The sequence below is a fragment of the Capricornis sumatraensis genome, chromosome 2 (genome assembly GCF_032405125.1).
Source record: "Capricornis sumatraensis isolate serow.1 chromosome 2, serow.2, whole genome shotgun sequence".
NCBI classification, from domain to species: Eukaryota; Metazoa; Chordata; class Mammalia; order Artiodactyla; family Bovidae; genus Capricornis; species Capricornis sumatraensis.
Window position 1 is genome coordinate 125,315,001 of NC_091070.1, and position 21,327 is coordinate 125,336,327.

At 38.9% G+C, this 21,327-nt stretch overlaps 1 protein-coding gene across 4 annotated transcripts in view; it reads left to right on the forward strand.

The window, feature by feature from the left end:
* Window positions 1–21,327, forward strand: part of WARS2 (tryptophanyl tRNA synthetase 2, mitochondrial) — a 96,475-nt gene that overhangs the window by 43,655 nt on the left and 31,493 nt on the right. The gene's annotated exons all lie outside the window — the stretch shown is intronic.

The window sequence follows — 21,327 nt, forward strand, 5'->3', positions numbered from 1 at the left end:
TTGGAAAGTCTATTGGATAATTCCTATTGTTCATTCTTTGTATAATAACTTTTGAGAAGATTTGAAAGAGCTAGCTGGGAAATTGGAAGATGATATCCAGTATATTGAGTCCAAGCCAAGAAAGGCCTCAGAACAAAGCCAGAATATTTGACTCATATCTTTACTATGGATGCATCAGTTTGCTCTTGGACAGGCGGATAATCTGGCCTAGAGACAGAGCACTTAAGAGACTCCCTAGCAAAGAAGATGAGAGTTTTAACTGAATCGTGCTTTACATTACATGTTTTCTTTAACCTGATGACAAACCCCAGCCAAGGAATAGTATGTTATACATGTTTTGGCATAATTTTACATGTATGCAAGTGTGGTATGTGTTATACATGTGTACAACTCCTTTCTTGACCATAAACTTCTGACACTCATTATTTTTATGCATATTTAATCACCCACAGAACTTAATGTAATGATTCACACACAGCAACCATTTAAAAATATGTAATGAATGAGAAGAATATCTTCAAAAAAATAAATGCAGTTATCAACTTAAACTTGTTGCCAGATTAGAGATAATCTGAAAGAATAATAGAATCTAATCATTAACATGACTTTTAAAGGCAGTTTACCTCAGTTTCCTTTTTCACTAAGGAAAGTCAGGAAGGCTTTCTTTACATATGACTTTACAGATTGAATCTTGGACAGATCTAATTGTTATCAAGAACTTGCTTATGTTGAACAAACGTCTGCCTTCCTTCCTGTAATGTTCAGCCACTCACTTAACTTCTCTCTGAAAATACACAATAAATAAACTCTGTCTTCCACATGACTGCTATTCCAATACTTGGAGGTATTGCTTGTGCATCATTCTTACCCGCCAGGTGCTTGTTCCATAGGACTTACCTTCTTCATACTAGCTGTCCTTAGATGTCTCACCCTCCTGGTTGTCCTACCTCAGAAGCATTCCTACCTTTTCTCTGCCTCTCATATTTCATGAAACAATGTCTATCCAAACTCTTCACACTCCTCTCTCACATTATAATTATCAGAGCCAGTCTAGTAATTATCAGAGCCAGTTTTTGAGTCACCTAATGCATTTTCCAAGGCATACCATCTTCACTCCATCTTAGCTGTTTTTGATATAAGCTCTCTTTTGATCCTTATGTGAACTCTTTTATTAAAGAATTTATTTTTAATTAGAAGATAATTGCTTTATAATACTGTGATGGTTTCTGCCATGAATTAATGTGAATGGGCCATAGGTATACATATGCCCCTTCCTCTTGAACCTCCCTCTTACCTCTGTCCCCATTCCACCCCTCTAGTTTGTGACAAAGCACTGGCTTTGGGTTCCCTGTGTCATACAGCAAATTCCCACTGGCCTTTGATTTTGCATATGGTATTGCATATGTTTCAGTGCTACTCCCTCAAATCATCCCACCCTGTCCTTCCCCACTGTGTCCAGAAGTCTGTTCTTTAAGTCTGAGTCTCCTTTGCTGCCCTGCAAGCAGGATCATCAGTACAGTCTTTCTAGATTCCATCAGTTCAGTTCAGTCGCTCAGTCATGTCTGACTTTTTGTGACCCTATGGACTGCAGCACACCAGGCCTCCCTTTCTATCACCAACTCCTGGAGTTGACTCAAACTTATGTCCATTGAGTTGGTGATGCCATCCAACCACCTCATCCTCTGTCCCCTTCTCCTCCCACCTTCAATCTTTTCCCGCATCAGGGTCTTTTCAAATGAGTCAGCTCTTCGCATCAGGTGGCCAAAGTATTGGAGTTTCATCTTCAACATCAGTCCTTCCAATTAGGGTGGACTGGGTTGATCTCCTTGCAGTCCAAGGAACTCTCAAGAGTCTTCTCCAACACCATAGTTGAAAAGCATCAATTCTTTGGCCCTCAGGTTTCTTTATAGTCCAACTCTAACATCCATACCTGACTACTGGAAAAACCATAGCCTTGACTAGATGGACCTTTGTTGGCAAAGTAATGTCTCTGCTTTTTAATATGCTATCTAGGTTAGTCATAACTTTTCTCCCAAGGAGTAAACGTCTTTTAATTTCATGGCTGCAGTCACCATCTGCAGTGATTTTGGAGCCCCCAAAAAGTAAAGTCTGCCACTGTTTCCACTATTTCCCCATCTAAATCCCATGAAGTGATAGGACCAGATGCCATGATCTTTGTTTTCTGAATGCTGAGCTTTAAGCCAACTTTTTCACTCTCCTCTTTCACTTTCATCAAGAGGCTCTCTAGTTCTTTGCTTTATGCCATAAGGGTGGTGTCATCTGCATATCTGAGGTTATATTTCTCCCGGCAATCTTGATTCTAGCTTGTGCTTCCTCCAGCCCAGCGTTTCTCATGATGTACTCTGCATAGAAGTTAAATAAGCAGGGTGACAATATACAGCCTTGATGTACTCTTTTTCTTATTTGGAACCGGTCTGCTGTTCCATGTCCTGTTCTAACTGTTGCTTCCTGACCTGCATACAGATTTCTCAAGAGGCAGGTTAGGTGGTCTGGTATTCCCATATCTTTCAGAATTTTCCGCAGTTTGTTGTGATCCACACAGTCAAAGGCTTTGGCATAGTCAATAAAGCAGAAATAGATGTTTTCCTGGAACTCTCTTGCTTTTTTAATGATCCAGCAGATGTTGGCAAGTTAATCTATGGTTCCTCTGCCTTTTCTAAAACCAGCTTGAACATCTGGAAGTTCACGGTTCACATATTGTTGAAGCCTGGCTTGGAGAATTTTGAGCATGACTTTACTAGCGTATGAGATGAGTGCAATTGTGTGGTAGTTTGAGCATTCTTTGGCATTGCCTTTCTTTGGGATTGAAATGAACACTGACCTTTTCCAGTCCTGTGGCCACTGCTGAGTTTTCCAAATTTGTTGGCATATTGAGTGCAGCACTTTCACAGCATCATCTTTCAGGATTTGAAATAGCTCACTGGAATTCCATCACCTCCACTAGCTTTGTTCGTAGTGATGCTTCCTAAGGCCCACTTGACTTCACATTCCAGGATGTCTGGCTCTAGGTGAGTGATCACACCATCGTGATTATCTGGGTCATGAAGATCTTTTTTATACAGTTCTTCTGTGTATTCTTGCCACCTCTTCTTTATATCTTCTGCTTCTGTTAGGTCCTTATCATTTCTGTCCTTTACTGAGCCCATCTTTACATGACATGTTCCCTTGGTATCTTTAATTTTCTTGAAGAGATCTCTAGTCTTTCCCATTCTATTCTTTTCCTCTGTTTCTTTGCATTGATCACTGAGAAAGGCTTTCCTATTTCTCCTTGCTGTTCTTTGGAACTCTGCATTCAGATGTTTACATTTTTCCTTTTCTCCTTTACTTTTTGCTTCTCTTCTTTTCTCAGCTATTTGTAAGGCCTCCCCAGACAGCCATTTTGCTTTTTTGCATTTCTTTTTCTTGGGGCTGGTCTTGCTCCCTGTCTCCTGTACAGTGTCACAAATCTTCATCCATAGTTCATCAGGAACTCTGCCTATCAGATCTAGTCCCTTAAATCTAAATTTCACTTCCACTGTATAATCATTAGGGATTTGATTTAGGTCATACCTGAATGGTCTAGTGGTTTTCCCTACTTTCTTCAATTTAAGGCTGAATTTGGCCATAAGGAGTTCATGATCTGAGCCACAGTCTCCCAGTCTTGTTTTTGCTGACTATATAGAGCTTCTCCATTTTTGGATGCAAAGAATATAATCAGTCTGATTTTGGTGTTCACTATCTGGTGATGTCCATGTGTAGAGTCTTCTCTTGTGTTGTTGGAAGAGGGTGTTTGCTATGACCAGTGCGTTCTCTTTTTGAAACTGTTTAGCTTTTGCCCTGCTTCATTCTGTACTCCAAGGCCAAATTTTCCTGTTACTCCAGGTGTTTCTTGACTTCCTACTTTTGCATTCCAGTCCCCTATGATGAAAAGGACACCTTTTTGGGGTGTTAGTTCTAGAAGGTCTTGTAGGTCTTCATAGAACTGTTCAACTTCAGCTTCTTCAGTGTTACTGATTGGGGCATAGACTTGGATCACCATGATACTGAATGGTTTGCCTTGGAAACGAACAGAGATCATATATACATGTTAATATATGTATATATAGATTCCATATATGCATGTTAATATATGACATTCATTTCTTTTCTTTCTTAATTTACTTCATTCTATATAATGACTGTAGTTTAATCCACCTTATTAGAACTGATTTAAATATGTTCTTTTTTATAGCTGAGTAATATTCCATTGTGTATATGTACTACAACTTCTTCATTCATTCATCTGTCAGTGGACATCGAGGTTGCTTCTATGTCCTAGCTATTGTAGACAGTGCTGTAGTGAGCATGCGGGTACATGTGTCCTTTTCAATTATGGTTTCCTCAGGGTATATGCCCAGTAGTAGGATTGTTGACTCATATGGTAGTCTTATTCCTAGCTTTTTGAAAGAAATCTCTACACTGGTCTCCATAGTGGTTGTATCAATTTTAAAAATTATGTTCTATTTCCTTAATTATTCTAGGTGAAAATGTCCAATCTCTGCAAAGTAGCCACTTGTCAGACTGTTTTTTAAAGCAACTTTTAAAATTAAAGGCATATGTACAACTGCATCCAGTACTTCCACTTTGAGCTCATGGCCCCAGAAGGAACTACTCTATTTTAAATATGTTCTCTGTTTTAAAGGGTTTTTGGCAGTGACCTCCATAAATATATAACAATTTGCAAATATTGACATATCTTCTTCCACATGGTATATTGTTGTTCAAAATAGCAATTGAAAGAGTAATTCACAATATGGGGAGCTTTGTAAGAACTCAAAGTGAGGGATAATAAAATTCACCTTCCCTTTGGTTTTTTATGTTACACAGTGAGCTCTCTCTGCTTCCCCAACTGATTGTAGGTCTAGGTCAGAGAGTGGAGGCAACTGGGGCTGCCTGTTTCCTCGCTGGCCTCTAAACTGTCTCACAGGTCCCCTCTTACCATCCCTGACTTCAGCTCCCTTGGGGGAATTTCGATAGTTTGCCAGGTAAAATTTGAGAAGAGTACTCATCAGCCCATATTCCACAACTTGTCACACAAAGACACTATGAAAGACTTCCTCAGATATCTTTCTGTCCTCAAGACATGCTTGGTCTGGGCCATTTCCTTCTTTAACTCAGGCAACCAACATTATTAGAGCTCAGTGGATAGACTGGTTATTGTATCAAATTTTCTTTCCTGTTTAAAATATTTAATGAATAAAACTTGAAATATATATAGAAGAGTAGGAGAATAGTATACTTTACCCCCATCATTTATTAACATTTTGTAATTTGTCTCTCCAGGTTTTTTTTAATATGCTTCTTCATGGTTATCTTTGCCAATTTTATTTATTTATTTATTTGGCTATGCTGGATCTTCATTGTGGCCTACAGCAGTTTCTAGTTGCTGCATGTGGGCTTAGTTGCCCTGAGGCATGTGGGATCTTAGTTCCTGGACCAGGGATTGAACCCACATCCACTGTATTGGAAGGCAGATTCCTAATCAGTGGACTACCATGGAAGATCCCATGTTGTTTTCTTTGTTGAAGTATTTTATAGCAGATATCACACATCGTGGCATTTCTTGCCCTAAATATTTCAGCATGCCTTTCTAAAAATTCAGGAAGTTTTCTTACATAACCACAATAGTGTCATCAGACTTAACAAAGTTAGTGATAATCCCATATTATCATCTAATACCCAGTCCATGTTCAAACTATGCTGGTTCTCCCAAAATGTTTTTTATAGTTGGCTTATTTAAATGATGATCCAAGTAAGGTCTACACATAACATTTGATTATGGATCTTAAGTCTCTTGTTTTTCTTGCCTTTTGATTTGTTGATCGTTTTATTTCTGTAAAGTTAATCTTTCCTTATTTAAAACTTTCAGCTTTTGTGCTACCACTTTTTTCATGCCTTTAGTATGTTAATCAGCTTTTCTTTTACTCAGTATAAAATTATCCTTTTTGGGCATAAACATGAACCTTTATTTTCTTCCTAAGGCACTACTTTTGCAAGTTATATAGACAGTTTCTGACTTACAGTGGTTAAACTTATGATGGTTTGAAAGCTATATACATTCAGTAGAAACTGTACTTTGAATTTTAGATTTTGATCTTTTCCCTGGCTGATAATGTGTAGAAAGATACTCTGTTGTGATACTGGGCAGCTCTAAGTCAGCCACAAGATCACCAGGGTAAATGAACAAGACATAACCAATCTGTTTTCCACTTTGAGTACAGTGCTCAATAAATTACATGAGATAGTCAACACTTTATTATAGTATAGGCTTTGTGTTAGAGCCCCTGGAGAAGGAAATGGCAATTCACTCCAGTATTCTTGCTTGGTAAATCTCATGGACAGAGGAGGCTGACGGGCTACAGTCCATGGGGTCACAAGAGACGGACGCGACTTAGCGGCTGAACCACCACCGCCACCACCAGGGCTGATGTAAGTGTTCTGAACATGGTTAAGCTATGATGTTGGAAAGGTTAGGTATATTGTATGTATTTTCGACTTGGGATACTTTCAACTTAATGGTGTGTTTATCAAGACGTGACTCCATTATAAGTTGGGTACTCTTGGAGAGAGAACTTTATTCTGTCTCCCCCCATGCCTTTGCCTCAGGAGCTGATGGCAGAGAGGCAGTACAGACCCAGAGTTGACCTCCAGGCCCTGGACTACTAAATTACCCTTTCATTCCTGCCTCAGTCTCACCGATCGATGGTCCATTCCCCGCCTTGTAGCCATGTGCTCTTTCTACTTAAAATAAACCAGCACCTCTCTCCTACCCTCAAGACAAAAATCCAAACTCAGTTTCTAGAAAACCCTTCAATCATAAGGTCCCTGAGAACATCAGGTCAGTGTTTCTTCCTCTCCACCACTTTTTATCACAAGTTATTTTGTGTTCAAATGATCTGATTAAATTTTATCAAGAATTCTTAAAGCAGAAGTTAGAATATTTTCTTGTTTTGAGAAAACTTGATAAATCAATTCTTAACTTATAAAACAGATAAATTAGAGATCAGTTATGTAATTATAACAAGAGGTTTTTTTTTTTAATATTGGGAATTTTGTAGTGCTTTTAAGCATTTAGTTGATCATAAAATATGATAGGAATTTAGAAAACAAACTACTGAGAGCCAATGCCAGTTAAAATCGGTTATTCTTGCATTTGCACACACACAATTATTTACAAGTAAAATGAATTTTTGAAACTGTGAGTTAGAAAAAAATATTTTTTTAACATTACATAAGTGTTCTTTTCATGTTCATCTACTGTGTTAAGCAAACTACATACGGAGAAATATAGAGACCAGTTCCGCAGGCCATTGTTGTCTACCAGAGTAAGTTCTAGCAATTGTTTGAAATAGGGAAAGAATTTAGCTATGTTGAGATGCTGATTTTATCAATTATTTTTATCTCCAGTCTTTTGCATTCTTTCTCAGCAGTCTCACTGGAATGATTGAGACTTATTGAAGATTTTTCTCATTATTTTCTTTTTCTTTCTTTCCCACTGGCCTCTAGTCATGGTGCTTCCCCTAAAATATGTTTGCCATATGTGGGGAATTTTTCAGAGCCTCTCCTCTAAAAGGTGTGCCTATGTGCATGCATGTGTGTGTGTGTGAGTGAGAGAAGGAGAGAGAAGACGCCTGCCTGTGTGTGTGCTTGGCAAAGCTTTCCATCCAAATGCCAAAGTCAGTGGTCTTTTATTTCTAGCAGGCTTGAGTGCAGATCCATTCTGATTCCCACAGCTGTCTCTGAGGTGCATGTCTCCACATCTTTAGTTTTTACTTTGCTTGGGATTGAGTCACCCTGCAGATGGAAGATAAAAGCTGGAGTTCATAGCTTTAGGCATTGGCTTTCTGCCAAGGCTAAGAGGAAAGGACAACTTTGACCATCAGACCTCCTGTTACAGAGGGTCCGAAACAGTCCAGGGAAGAGTCCAGGGCAAAGAACGAAATCTGCAGCTTCAGAATGTGGCCTCATTCTCTAATTAGAGCGAGGTTTGGTTTCCCAGGAAACAAAAATCAATAATAATAATACAGGAAAGGGAACTATGAAGGAACCAATTTCCGAATGAGGGCCAACGGAACTGACTACATGAATCTTGGCTCAGTAAATACAAACAAAAGTACCTGACCCATGGTGCTTGTCTGAAAGATACAAAGCCAAAGCCTAAACTAGGACTGGGAGTCTCTTGTGTTTGCATTTATCCTCATAATTTTGGAAGCATGTTTAAGTATGTATTTATATCTGTTAAACTCTCAAGTTGTTAGGCTACTGACAACAGGTATACGTTCAACGCAGAAAGCAAGCAAACAAACCTCTATATAAGTTAATGGTCTTGAGGAATCTATTTGTAAAATTGGCGTCACTTCCAGAGTTTCCAGGGAGAGGCAGAGGTTCCAAATGACCCATGGAATAAATAATAAAGAGAAGTTAGGAAAATTATTAAAATACCCAAACTTCTCATGTTATTTCCTTCTCTAAAAGGTTTCCACTAGTACCACTTCCTTGCCTAGATCTATACTCATGTGTGATTCAATGAGAAGCTATTGTGTTTGTGTTGCTTCCATCCTGGAGCACAGAGTTAGGTCACATCTTAATTACACCTCCAAGAAGAGCTTTTTTACTATCAGAGCAATGAGTATGGGCTCTGAAGCCAAATACAGTTTGAATCTCACTGTGATCTCTTCTCGTTGTAACATACTAGGCAAGTTACTGAAGCTCTTTGAACACCCTTTATAATGTCTATAATAAGGATATTTAAATAATATGACGTATACATATGATTCCTGACAGATGTTAACTTTTTCTCTCACCGTACCTCACCACACACATACTGTCCCCAATCCAGGCTTCTTGATTTAAGGATGGAGTGCATTTGTAAGATGAAGGTCAAATTAGTGACAGTGCCTCTCTTTATTCCCAATGACAAAATATTTTCACAAGAGTTTATTATCGAGAGATATTTCAAACATTGAGAGGAGTATGAGTATGGATGGCTGCTTTTTGAAATGCTAACCTTTTGGCACACTTGCTGCATGCAGTTTTTGTTTTTTAAGAAGTAAAACATTACAAGTATAGTCAAAACTGTTTAGCTCTCTCTAGTCTCATTCTGCTTTCTTCCTCCCCAGAAAATGTGTGTGAAAGTGTTAGTCACTCAGTCATGTCTGACTCTTTGTGACACCATGGACTATAGCCCACCAGGCTCTTCTGTCCATGGAATTCTCCAAGCAAGAATACTGGAGTGGGTTGCCATTTTCTTCTCCAGGGGATCTTCCTGACCCAGGAGTTGAACCTGGGTCTCCCTCGTTGCAGGCAGGAGATTTAATCATTTTGACTGCTGTATGATATTCCATTGTCTGGCTCTATCACAATTTATTTATCCATTGTTGTTTTCCTGGCTAAAGATATTTAGATTTTTTCCAACTTTTTGTTATTGTGAATATTATTACAATGGGCATACTTACATATGCTTTTTGTGCACCTCTGAAAGCCTCCCCAGAGGGAACTACTATACTGAATTTAATATTCATCATTCCCCTGTACCTATTTACATTTGGCCATAACAATCCATATTATTTATTTTGTATGTGTTAGAACTTTACATAAATAGCCTTATGCTGCATATATCTTCCTGAATCTATATTTTTGTATGCAGTATTAATTATGTGTTCGAGATTTAATCATTTTGATGGCTGTATGATATTCCATTGTCTGGCTCTATCACAGTTTGTTTAATCTATCGTTATTTTCCTGGCAAAACATATTAAGATTTTTTTCTAACATTTACAGTGGTCATACTTACATATGCTTTTTGTTCACCTCTGAAAGGCTTTCCTAGGTGTACATACCCAAGAGTGGAATCATGCGGATATAGGACATCAGTGTTAGTGAATTATTGCCAGCTCAGTTCAGTTCAGTCACACAATAGTGACTGACTCTTTGCGGCCTTGTCCATCAGCTTCTCAAACTCACGTCCATCAAGTCGGTGACGCCAGCCAACCACCTCATCCTCTGTCGTCCCCTTATCCTCCTGCCTTCAATCTTTCCCAGCATCAGGGTCTTTTCAAATGAGTCAGTTCTTCACATCGGGTGGCCAAAGTATTGGAGTTTCAGCTTCAACATGAGTCCTTCCAATGAATATTCAGGACTGATTTCCTTTAGGATTGACTGGTTGGATCTCCTTGCAGTCCAAGGAATTCTCAAGAGTCTTCTCCAACACCACAGTTCAAAAGCATCAGTTCTTCAGCACTCAGCTTTCTTTGTTGCCCAACTCTCACATCCGTACGTGACTACTGGAAAAAAATATTCCAAGGAATATTGCCAGATTGCTCTCCAAACTGGCATTCCAACTTACGTTCCACCAAAAGAAGAGTTTCTTTTGGTCTGTGGCAATATTTGGACTTCCCTGATGGCTCAGATGGTAAAGCGTCTGCCTACAATGTGGAAGACCCAGGTTCGATCCCTGGGTTGGGAAGATCTGGAGAAGGAAATGGCAACCCACTCCAGTATTCTTGCCTGGAAAATCCCATGGACGGAGAAACCTGGTAGGCTACAGTCCATGGGGTCGCAAAGAGTTGGACCCGACTGAGCAACTTCACTTTCTTTCTTTCTATGGCAATATTTCGTATAATTAGATATTATTTTTGCCATTATAAAAGATGGAATATCTTATCTCATTGTTTTAATTTGCATTTCCCTGACTACTGGTAAGGTTAAGCATTTTTTCATGTTTAAAATCTTTTGTTTTCTTCTGTGAATTATTTCTTCACCCCTTTTTCCCACTTTAAAAAATTGTATTTTTTTATTGTTTGTAGAAGTTATTTCTTTACATATCCTAAATATTAATCCTTTGTCTGTTTTACATTGCCTTTTTTCAGTCTATGGCTTGTCTTTCTAAATTTGTAAATGCTGTCTTTTATTATATGGAAGTGTTCATTCTAATGCAGTCAATTCAGCCTTTGCCTATATGGTTTTGTGCTTCTGTTTGTCTTTTGAAGTAATTGTTCTCTGGCCTAATGTCATAAAGCTATTCTTTATGATTATTTTCTAAATATTTTAAAGTTTTGCTTTTCCCATTTAAGTATTATCTACAAATAAATCTTACCATCTTTAGATTGTACACATTTTGACAGATTTTTATTTGCATTATTTTTAAAAAACCACATTTGAAATTATCAGCACAGATCATATCAGGAGTGTCTTTAAGTATTGGGAAGATGTCTAGCACATGTAATGGATGCATATTTTCAAAATTCTAACTTTTGCTTGAAATCTGACATTTTATCATTAGCAACACTTTTCGTGAATTGTTTTCCTTGGAATTCCCATCTTCCCTTTTTTCTCTTGACCTTTGCTAGAGGCTACTCTGTTAATCTTTCTGGAGCACAGATTTGGTTTTATGAGACTCTTAACATATCTTGGGCTTTCCAGGTGGACTAATGGTACAGAACCCACCTCCCATTGCAGGAGATATAAGAGACACGGGTTTGATCCCTGGGTCAGGAAGATCCCCAGGAGGAGGGCATGGCAGTCCACTCCAGTATTCTTGTCTGGAGAATTCCACAGACAAAGGAGTCTGGAGGGCTACCGTCTATAGGGTCGCAAAAAGTCAGACATGACTGAAGCAACTTAGCATGCATGCACGCGCTGTTATATCTTTCTTTTCTATTTCCTTAGTTTCGTTGTTTCCTCTCTTGCTTCCGTTTTCTTTGATATTACTTTGTTGTTATTTTTATTAAGTGGACCTCATTAATTTTAGCCATTCTTATTTTCTAATATAAATGTAAATATTCGTTTCCTTGTAAGTACTGCTTTATCAGCATCCACAAAGTTGTGATATGTAGTATTTTCACCATAACTCATTTGTAAGTGATTTCTAGTTTGTTATTTCTTATTTGATCTGCAATTTATTTAGAAATAGGTGTTTTAATTTCCAAATACATGACTCTCTTTTAAAAACCATTTTACCCATTTGAATGACTAAAATTAAAAAATACTGATATGGCTAAGTTTTGGTAAGGATGTAGAGCAATGTGAGCTCATACATTGCTATTAAGAGTATAAAAAGTCAGTTTCTTATAAAATTAAACATATACTTATCGTGAGACCAAGCAATTCCCTAGGCATTTATACAAGAGAAATGAAAACACTGTCTACAAAATGACTTGTGCTTCCCTTGCAGCTCAGTTGGTAAAGCACCTGCCTGCAATACAGAAGACCCAGGTTCAATTCCTGGGTTGGAAAGATCCCCTGGAGAAGGGAATGGCAACTCCATCCAGTATTCTTGCCTAGAGAATCCCATGGACAGAGGAGCCTGGCAGGCTACAGTCCATGGGGTCACAAGAGCCGGACATGACTTAGTGACTAAACCACCACATAAATGTTCATAATGTTTTTGCTCACAGTAGTCCCAAACTAAAAACAGTACAAATGTTCACCAACAAATAAATGATTGTAGAACATTCAGTCAATGGACTGCTATTCAAAGTGAAAAGGAGTATGTAACAATATGAAGGAATAGCAGAAACGTTATGCCGAGCGAAGCCTACTAGAGAATAATTCATATTACATAGTAACATTTATTTGATATTCTAGAACAGACAGAACTAATCCATAATAACAAAAAGTAGATCAGTGGTTTCCAGGAGCAAGGGTGAGGAAGGGATGAAGAATTAACTGCAAAGTGGTATGAAGAACCTTTCTGGTGACATTGAGGTGCTCTGTATCTTGATTGGTGTGGATTTATTAAAATTCCTAAGACTGAGCAGCTAAAATGGGTCCATCTTACTGTTTGTACGTTATGCCTCCCTGGTGGCTCAGAGATTAAAGCATCTGCCTGCAATGTGGGAGACCTGGGTTCGATCCCTGGGTTGGGAAGATCCCTGGAGAAGGAAATGGCAACCCACTCCAGTACTCTTGCCTGGTGAATCCCATGAACGGAGGAGCCTGGTAGGCTACAGTCCACGGGGTCGCAAAGAATCGGACACGACTGAGCGACTTCACTTCACTTCAAGTTTATTTAATATTAATTTTTTTTTATAATCAGTAGGCACTTAGAATGTTGTATAAGTCAAAAAAAAAAAAAAGAGGAAAATCCATGGAACTGTGTGAGAACATTATAGATAGTTCAACTTAGTTGTCTTTCAGACATTTAAAATGATAAAGGCAAAGTAAATATGGCATGAAAATGTCATGTGAGCTTCGAGTCACCCAATCACAATGTAACCAAAAAACAACCTGCTCACAAATGTAGCCAGTAAACTAATAATTTGATATGTTGATGTAACATGCTCCCTAAACTCCTTGTAAAACCAGCAAGAAGCACTGTGAAACTAAGTGTTAAAACTGTTGACCCCACTCCAAGGAAAGTATTAAAGAATCTTTGCCTGAGATAGTGCTTTAAATTAGACTGACAAGATCTTTTCTGCCAAGAATTTTAGGGAATTTCAGTCAAGAGATAAAAGAGTTTAAAATAAGCATATGAAAATCATCTTATGATTTAAGACTTCCATCATTTTTGTTTGTTTTTAAATTATTTTTAATTCATGTTTTTCCTTGTTTAAATATTATTTATCCCAATCAAAACAGCAACAAATATATGTAGGGAGAGATATCTTTTACGAACATATTTTGTACTTACTTGTCATATATTACAAAATAAAGAACACATCTCAATGTTTGTTTGCTGGTTTTTAGTGAAGTACAATGTGACGTCTAATTTACCTGTCTTTCGTCTTTTCTTCTTATACTTCTTTATTGCTCTGATTAATTGATGTATTGATTCCCTCATTTCTTTTATGGTTTTCTCTTGATCCCAATGTTAAGGCAGTAACTTCATTTTCTTCTACTCTAATAGTGCATTTATTTCCTTTACTGATTCATCTTTAATCTCCAGAATTCTGTCCTGAAGTAGGTAGGTAGGTAGGTAGATAGATCTATTATATATATTCTGCCCTTGTGAAGTTTCATCTGCTTCTATACCTTTCAGCTATCTTCTCTCAAATTTTGTTTCTATCCTTGACCTTTCTTCCCCAATTCAGGCATTTTTTGTGTGTGTTTCTAGCTGTCGTCTAGGGGAGAAGGCAATGGCAACCCCCTCCACTACTCTCGCCTGGGAAATCCCATGGACGGAGTAGCCTGGTAGGCTACAGGGGTTGCGAAGAGTCAGACACGACTGAGTGACTTCACTTTCACCTTTCACTTTCATGCACTGGAGAAGGAAATGGCAACCCACTCCAGTGTTCTTGCCTGGAGAGTCCCAGGGACAGGAGCCTGGTGGGCTGCCGTCTATGGGGTCGCACAGAGTCAGACATGACTGACGTGACTTAGCAGCAGCTATCTTCTAGACATCTCTCTATGAGATCTTTCAAAAAATCTCAATGTGAACATATCTAAAACCGCAGATTTGGCCTGTGAGCAGCAGTTTGCTAACCCCTACTGTATGAGGATTATATGTCCTCATCCACTGCCATGTGACCAGCAGGCAGTGCATCAGATAGGAGAGACATCTGGTCATACTCCACTGATGCTGGGCTTGTCCGCATGACTTGTTTTAGCCAGTGGAAAGTGAGTGAGCATGATACACGCCATGCCCAAGCAGAATCTTTACAAGCCATTCCACGTTTGTTCTAACTCTCTTGCTCTTTTTCCTTCCTCCTAACTCAGTTTAGGTCCTGGAATGAGAAGGTAAGTAAAGCAGAGTAAACTTCCCAGGCGGCTTCCCAGGTGGCACCAGTGGTGAAGAATCTGCCTACCAAAGCTGGAGACAACAAGAGATGCGAGTTTGTTCCCTGGGTTGGGAAGATCCCTTAGAGGAGAAAGTGGCAACCCACTCCAGTATTCTTTTTCTGGAAAAGTGTATAGGCGGAGTCTGGTGGGCTACCGTCCATAGGGTCACAAAGAGTCAGACATGACTGAGCGCACACGCGCCACCCTACAGCTACTAATAGGTGATGTGAATAAAAAAGAAACCATTGCTGTGAGCCACTTATTTAGGATTGTTACCCAGCATAGGCTAGAAAAAGCAGACTAATACACTGCTATAGATTAAAAAAAATACATATGTTTACACATACACATGTATAAATTAGGCAATAGAACTTTGAGGGAGGTGACTTTTCAGTCTGGAGTAGACTTAAATAGCTACTTATTTAGCTTTGGAAGTATTGGACTAAGAAAAAAGTATAGAAAAATCCAAATGTGTACAGATAGATATTCATTAGCAAACATAAGTACCAACAGGAGGCAGACCAGTTGAAGAGAGTGAATGAAAGTTTATTGACAAACTTTCTTTTAATTAAAATCAGATCCCCAAACAAGGCCCCTCTTAAGGGGATTTGCGATGGGGATGATAAGAATCTAATAAAGATAACTCAGCATGAAATTGCTAGTTTTTGAGAGAAAATGATAAATGGGAATTTGTGTCTAAACAGTCTTACAAGTGCCCAATCCAAAACTTAAAAGTACCTGATTCCTGGGAAGATAACATTTATATGGGAAATAGTAAAATCCCAAGGGACACTTAGACGTTTGAGCTAAGATTCATTGAATTAGCTAATTGCTTGAATGGATTTGATTAATACCTAGCAACTGTATTTTTTTTTTGTATCATGCTGTGCTGTACTTGTTAATTAAATGTTTTTGAAAAAATTTAAATTCAGCAAAACACAGGAAATAGTACAACAGACATTTATGTTCCCAACACCAAGGATGAATATTGTTGACATTTTGTCATATTTGCTTGATCTCCTGTATTAAATCTCCTGTATTAAAGTTGAAGGACCCTTTCATTCTTTCCTTGCTCACTCCTTTCACCCCTCCTCCCTGCATCCCTTTTCTCTATCCCCAGGCAACGAAATCTTGGCCTTGGCCTGTATCAATCTAGCCCATTTGTCACACCTGTTTTCATGTGCAATCCCATGAGCAATATACAATAGTTTTAATTGTGTGGTTTTAAAAAAATGATACAAGTCGTGCTATATTGTAGAATCTTTTTACAATTTTCGTTTCCCACATAGCAGTATGTTCTTGTGATCGCATGTTAATTTTTTATATTTGGCTAGAGTGCCATTATACAAATATGCCACCTTTTATCTAGATATCACCCTGTTGATAAACCTTTAATGTTTTCATTTCATGCATTCATTTAACAAATATTTATTGAATACTTACAGTGTCCAGATCCTGTGTCAGATACTCATATTAATGAAGAAAAGAGACAAAAACCTTTGCCACCATGGTACTTGTATTGGGGTGACACAACATAAATAATGACTATAATAAACCAAACAAAGTATATTAGAAGGTGATAGGTTATATAGAAAGAGGCTAAGGGGAATTGGGAGTGGTGTTGAGGGAAACACAGGTTGTTATTTTAGACAGCATGGCTGGGTAAGCCCCCTTGATAAGATACTATTACAGCAAAGACTTAATGTGAGGGAGTTAGTGAGGTGAGTATGTGGGGAAAGAGAATTGCTATCAGAGAAGAGTCAGTGCAAAGCCCCTAAGCAGGGAGTGTGTCTGGTATATTCAGGAAACACAAGGAGGTCAGCAAGGCTGGAGAAGGGGGAGCAAAAAGGGTAAGAAGGAGGATTGGAATCCAGACATTATAGGATTAAGTAGGAAGAGATGATCATGATAGACCATGGTAAGGACCATACAATTCACTCATTTAAAGTGTACAATGAAATGACTTTTACTGTTCACAGAGTTGTGCATCCATCACCACAGTCAAATTTAGAACATTTTCATCACTCCATGATGAAACCCAGTACGCATGAGCAGTCACTTGCTTTGCTCCTCCTCCCTCTCCATGGCAATCTCTGATTCACTTTGTTTTCTATGAGTTTCCCTGTTTCAAACATTTCATACAAGTGCATTTTGTGATTGGCTTCTTTCACTTAGCATTGTGTTTTCTTTTTTTTTGATATAAATTTATTTATTTTAATTGGAGGCTAATTACTTTACAATATTGTATTGGTTTTGCCATACATTGACATGAATCCACCACGGGTGTGCATGTGTTCCCCATCCCTCTGGGTCATCCCAGTGCACCAGCCCTGAGCATCCTGTATGATGCATTGAACCTGGACTGGCGATTTGTTTCACATATGATAATATACATGTTTCAATGCCATTCTCCCAAATCATCCCACCCTCACCCTCTCCCACAGAGTCCAAAAGACTGTTCTATACATCTGTGTCTCTTTTGCTGTCTCACATAGAGGGTTATCGTTACCATCTTTCTAAGTTCCGTATATATGCGTTAGTATACTGTATTGATGTTTTTCTTTCTGGCTTACTTCACTTAGTATAATAGGCTCCAGTTTCATCCACCTCATTAGAACTGACTCAAATGTATTCTTTTTAATGGCTGAGTAATACTCCATTGTGTATATGTACCACAGCTTTCTTTTCCATTCGTCTAGCATCATTTGGTAATATAACTCCAGTACTTTGGCCTCCTCATGCAAAGAGTTGACTCACTGGAAAAGACTCTGATGCTGGGAGAGTTTGGGGGCAGGAGGAAAAGGGGACGACAGAGGATGAGATGGCTGGATGGCATCACCTACTCAATGGATGTGAGTTTGAGTGAGCTCCAGGAGATGGTGATGGACAGGGAGTCCTGGCGTGCTGTGATTCATGGGGTTGCAAAGAGTCGGACACGACTGAACAACTGAACTGAACTGATCAGTACTTCATTTGTTTTTATTGTTAAGTAATATTCCATTGTATGGATATACCACATTTTGTTCATTCATTCATTGGTCAGTGAATTCATTGCTCAGTATTTAGATTGTTTCCACTTTTCCAGGGTGCTTCTCTGGTGGCTCAGAGGTAAAGAATCCACCTGCCCATGCAGGAGATGTGGGTTAAATCCCTGGGTTGGGAAGATCCTCTGGAGAAGGAAATGGCAGGCCAGTATTCCTGCCTGGAAAATCCATGGACAGAGGAGCCTAGGAGGCTACAGTCTTGGGGTCGCAAAAGAGTAGGACATGACTTAGCAGCAGAACATGCATGCACTTTTTCAGATATTTTCCACATGAAAAATGCTACTCAGAAAATTTCTATAAAGTTTTTTTATAGTTGTATGTTTTAATTATCTTGGTATAGATCTAGGAATGAGATTGATGGGTGATACGGTAACTCTATATTTAACATTTTGGGGAACTGTTAAAAGTGTTTTGAAAGTGGCTACAGTGATCAATGCAAAGAAATAGAGGAAAAGAACAGAATAGGAAAGACTAGAGATCTCTTCAAGAAAATTAGAGATACCAAGGGAACATTTCATGCAAAGATAGGCTCGATAAAGGACACAAATGGTGAGGACCTAACAGAAGCAGAAGATATTAAGAAGAGGTGGCAAGAATACACAGAAAAACTGTACAAAAAAGATCTTCACGACCCAGATAATCACAATGGTGTGATCACTCATCTAGAGCCAGACATCCTGGAATGTGAAGTCAAGTGGGCCTTATGAAGCATCACTACGAACAAAGCTAGTGGAGGTGATGGAATTCCAGTTGAGCTATTTCAAGTCCTGAAAGATGATGCTGTGAAAGTGCTGCACTCAATATGCCAACAAATTTGGAAAGCTCAGCAGTGGCCACAGGACTGGAAAAGGTCAGTTTTCATTCCAATTCCAAAGAAAGGCAATGCCAAAGAATGCTCAAACTACCACACACTTGCACTCATCTCATACGCTAGTAAAGTCATGCTCAAAATTCTCCAAGCCAGACTTCAGCAATATGTAAACCGTGAACTTCCAGATGTTCAAGCTGGTTTTAGAAAAGGCAGAGGAACCAGAGATCAAATTGCCAACATCCGCTGGATCATGGAACAAGCAAGAGAGTTCCAGAAAAACATCTATTTCTGCTTTATTGACTATGCCAAAGCCTTTGACTGTGTGGATCACAGTCAACTGTGGAAAATGCTGAAAGAGATGGGAATACCAGACCACCTGCCCTGCCTCTTGAGAAACCTATATGCAGGTCAGGAAGCAACAGTTAGAACAGGACATGGAACAACAGACAGGTTCCAAATGGGAAAAGAAGTACGTCAAGGCTGTATATTGTCACCCTGCTTATTTAACTTCTATGCAGAGTACACCATGAGAAACGCTGGACTGGAAGAAACACAAGCTGGAATCAAGATTGCCGGGAGAAATATCAATAACCTCAGATATGCAGATGACACCACCCTTATGGCAGAAAGTGAAGAGGAACTAAAAAGCCTCTTGATGAAAGTGAAAGAGGAGAGGGAAAAAGTTGGCTTAAAGCTAAGCATTCAGAAAAGTAAGATCATGGCATCCGGTCCCGTCACTTCATGGGAAATAGATGGGGAAACAGTGGAAACAGTGTCAGACTTTATTTTTGGGGGCTCCAAAATCTCTGCAGTTGGTGACTGCAGCCATTCTTTTCTTACTCCTTGGAAGAAAAGTTATGAGCAACCTAGATAGCATATTCAAAAGCAGAGGCATTACTTTGCCGACTAAGGTCCGTCGAGTCAAGGCTCTGGTTTTCCCTGTGGCCCTGTATGGATGTGAGAGTTGGACTGTGAAGAAGGCTGCACGCTGAAGAATTGATGCTTTTGAACTATGGTCTTGGAGAAGACCCTTGAGAGTCCCTTTGACTGCAAGGAGATCCAACCAGTCCATTCTGAAGGAGATCAGCCCTGGGATTTCTTTGGAAGGAATGATGCTAAAGCTGAAAGTACTTTGGCCACCTCATGCGGAGAGTTGACTCATTGGAAAAGACTCTGATGCTGGGAGGGATTGAGGGCAGGAGGAGAAGGGGACGACTGAGGATGAGATGGCTGGATGGCATCACTGACTTGATGGACATGAGTTTGGGTGAACTCTGGGAGTTGCTGATGGACAGGGAGGCCTGGCATGCGGCGTTTCATGGGGTTGCAAAGAGTCAGACACGACTGAGCGACTGAACTGAACTGAACTGAACACTACTTGATATGAGAGTTCTACCACCAATGTACAAAGGGTCCCTGACTTAGGATTGTTCAACTTACAGTTTTTCAACTTTACAATGGTACAAAAGCAATAAATATTGTAGCAGAAATGGTACTTTGAATTTTGAGTTTTGATTTTTTTTTTTCCCCTTGGCTAGCAACTCTCATGATGTTGGGCATCAGCAGCAAGCTACAGCTTCCAGGCAGCCCCATCATCATGGGGGTAAACAACTGACACACTTACAATTCTGTACCTATACAACCATTCTGTTTTTCACTTTCAGTACAGTATTCAATAAATTACTTGAAACATTCAACATTGTATTATAAAATAGATTTTGTCTTAGATAATTTTGCCCAAATATAGCTAATGTAAATGTTCTGAGCATGTTTAAGGTAGGCTAGACTAAGCTATGATGTTCTATATGTTAGCTGTATTAAATGCATTTTCAACTTAGGATATTTTCAACTCGATGGATTTATCAGGAAGCAACCCCACTGTAAGTTGAAGAAGATCTGTAAAGGAGTCCAAATTCTTTTTTTTTTTTTTTTTAACTATCCTAATGACTGTAAAGTGATAGCTCAATGTGTTGTTTTTTTCTCAGTGTGGTTTTGATTTGCATTTTCCTAATAGACTAATGATGTTGAGCAGTTTTTCATGTGCCTATTAGTCATTTGTGTATCTTCTTTGAAGAAGTATCTTTTCAAATCCTTTGCCCATTTTAAATTGGATTATCTGTCTTTTCATTGTTGAAGGATGAGTTTTTTACTTTGTCTGGATACAACTTTCTTATCAGACATGATTTGCAGGTAACTTATCCTGTTTTGTAAATTGTCTTTTACTTTCTTGATGGTTCCTTTGAAATACAACATTTTAAAATGTTGATGAAGACCAGTTTATCTGTTTTTTTTTCTTTTGTTATTTGTGCTATTGGAGTCATGGACTAGCAAATCACTGATTAAGACAAGGTGAAATAGGAAAACTTAGTCCTATTTTTTTTCCAAGCAATTTATACCTTTGGCTGTCACACTGAGGTCCCTGATCCATCTTGAGTTAATTTTTATGTATGGTGAGAAGTAGGGGCCCAGCATCGTTCTTTTGCGTATAGTTATGTGTCTGTGGATATTCAGTTGTCCTAGCATTATTTGTTGAAGAGACTATTCTTTCCGAACTCTCACTTCTTTTCCATTGATCTATCTATCAGTTCAGTTCAGTTCAGTTGCTCAGTCATGTCTGACTGTTTGCAACTTCATGGACTGCAGCATGCCAGGTCTCCCTGTCTGTCGCCAACTGCCGGAGTCCACTCTAACTCACATTCATCAAGTCAGTGATGC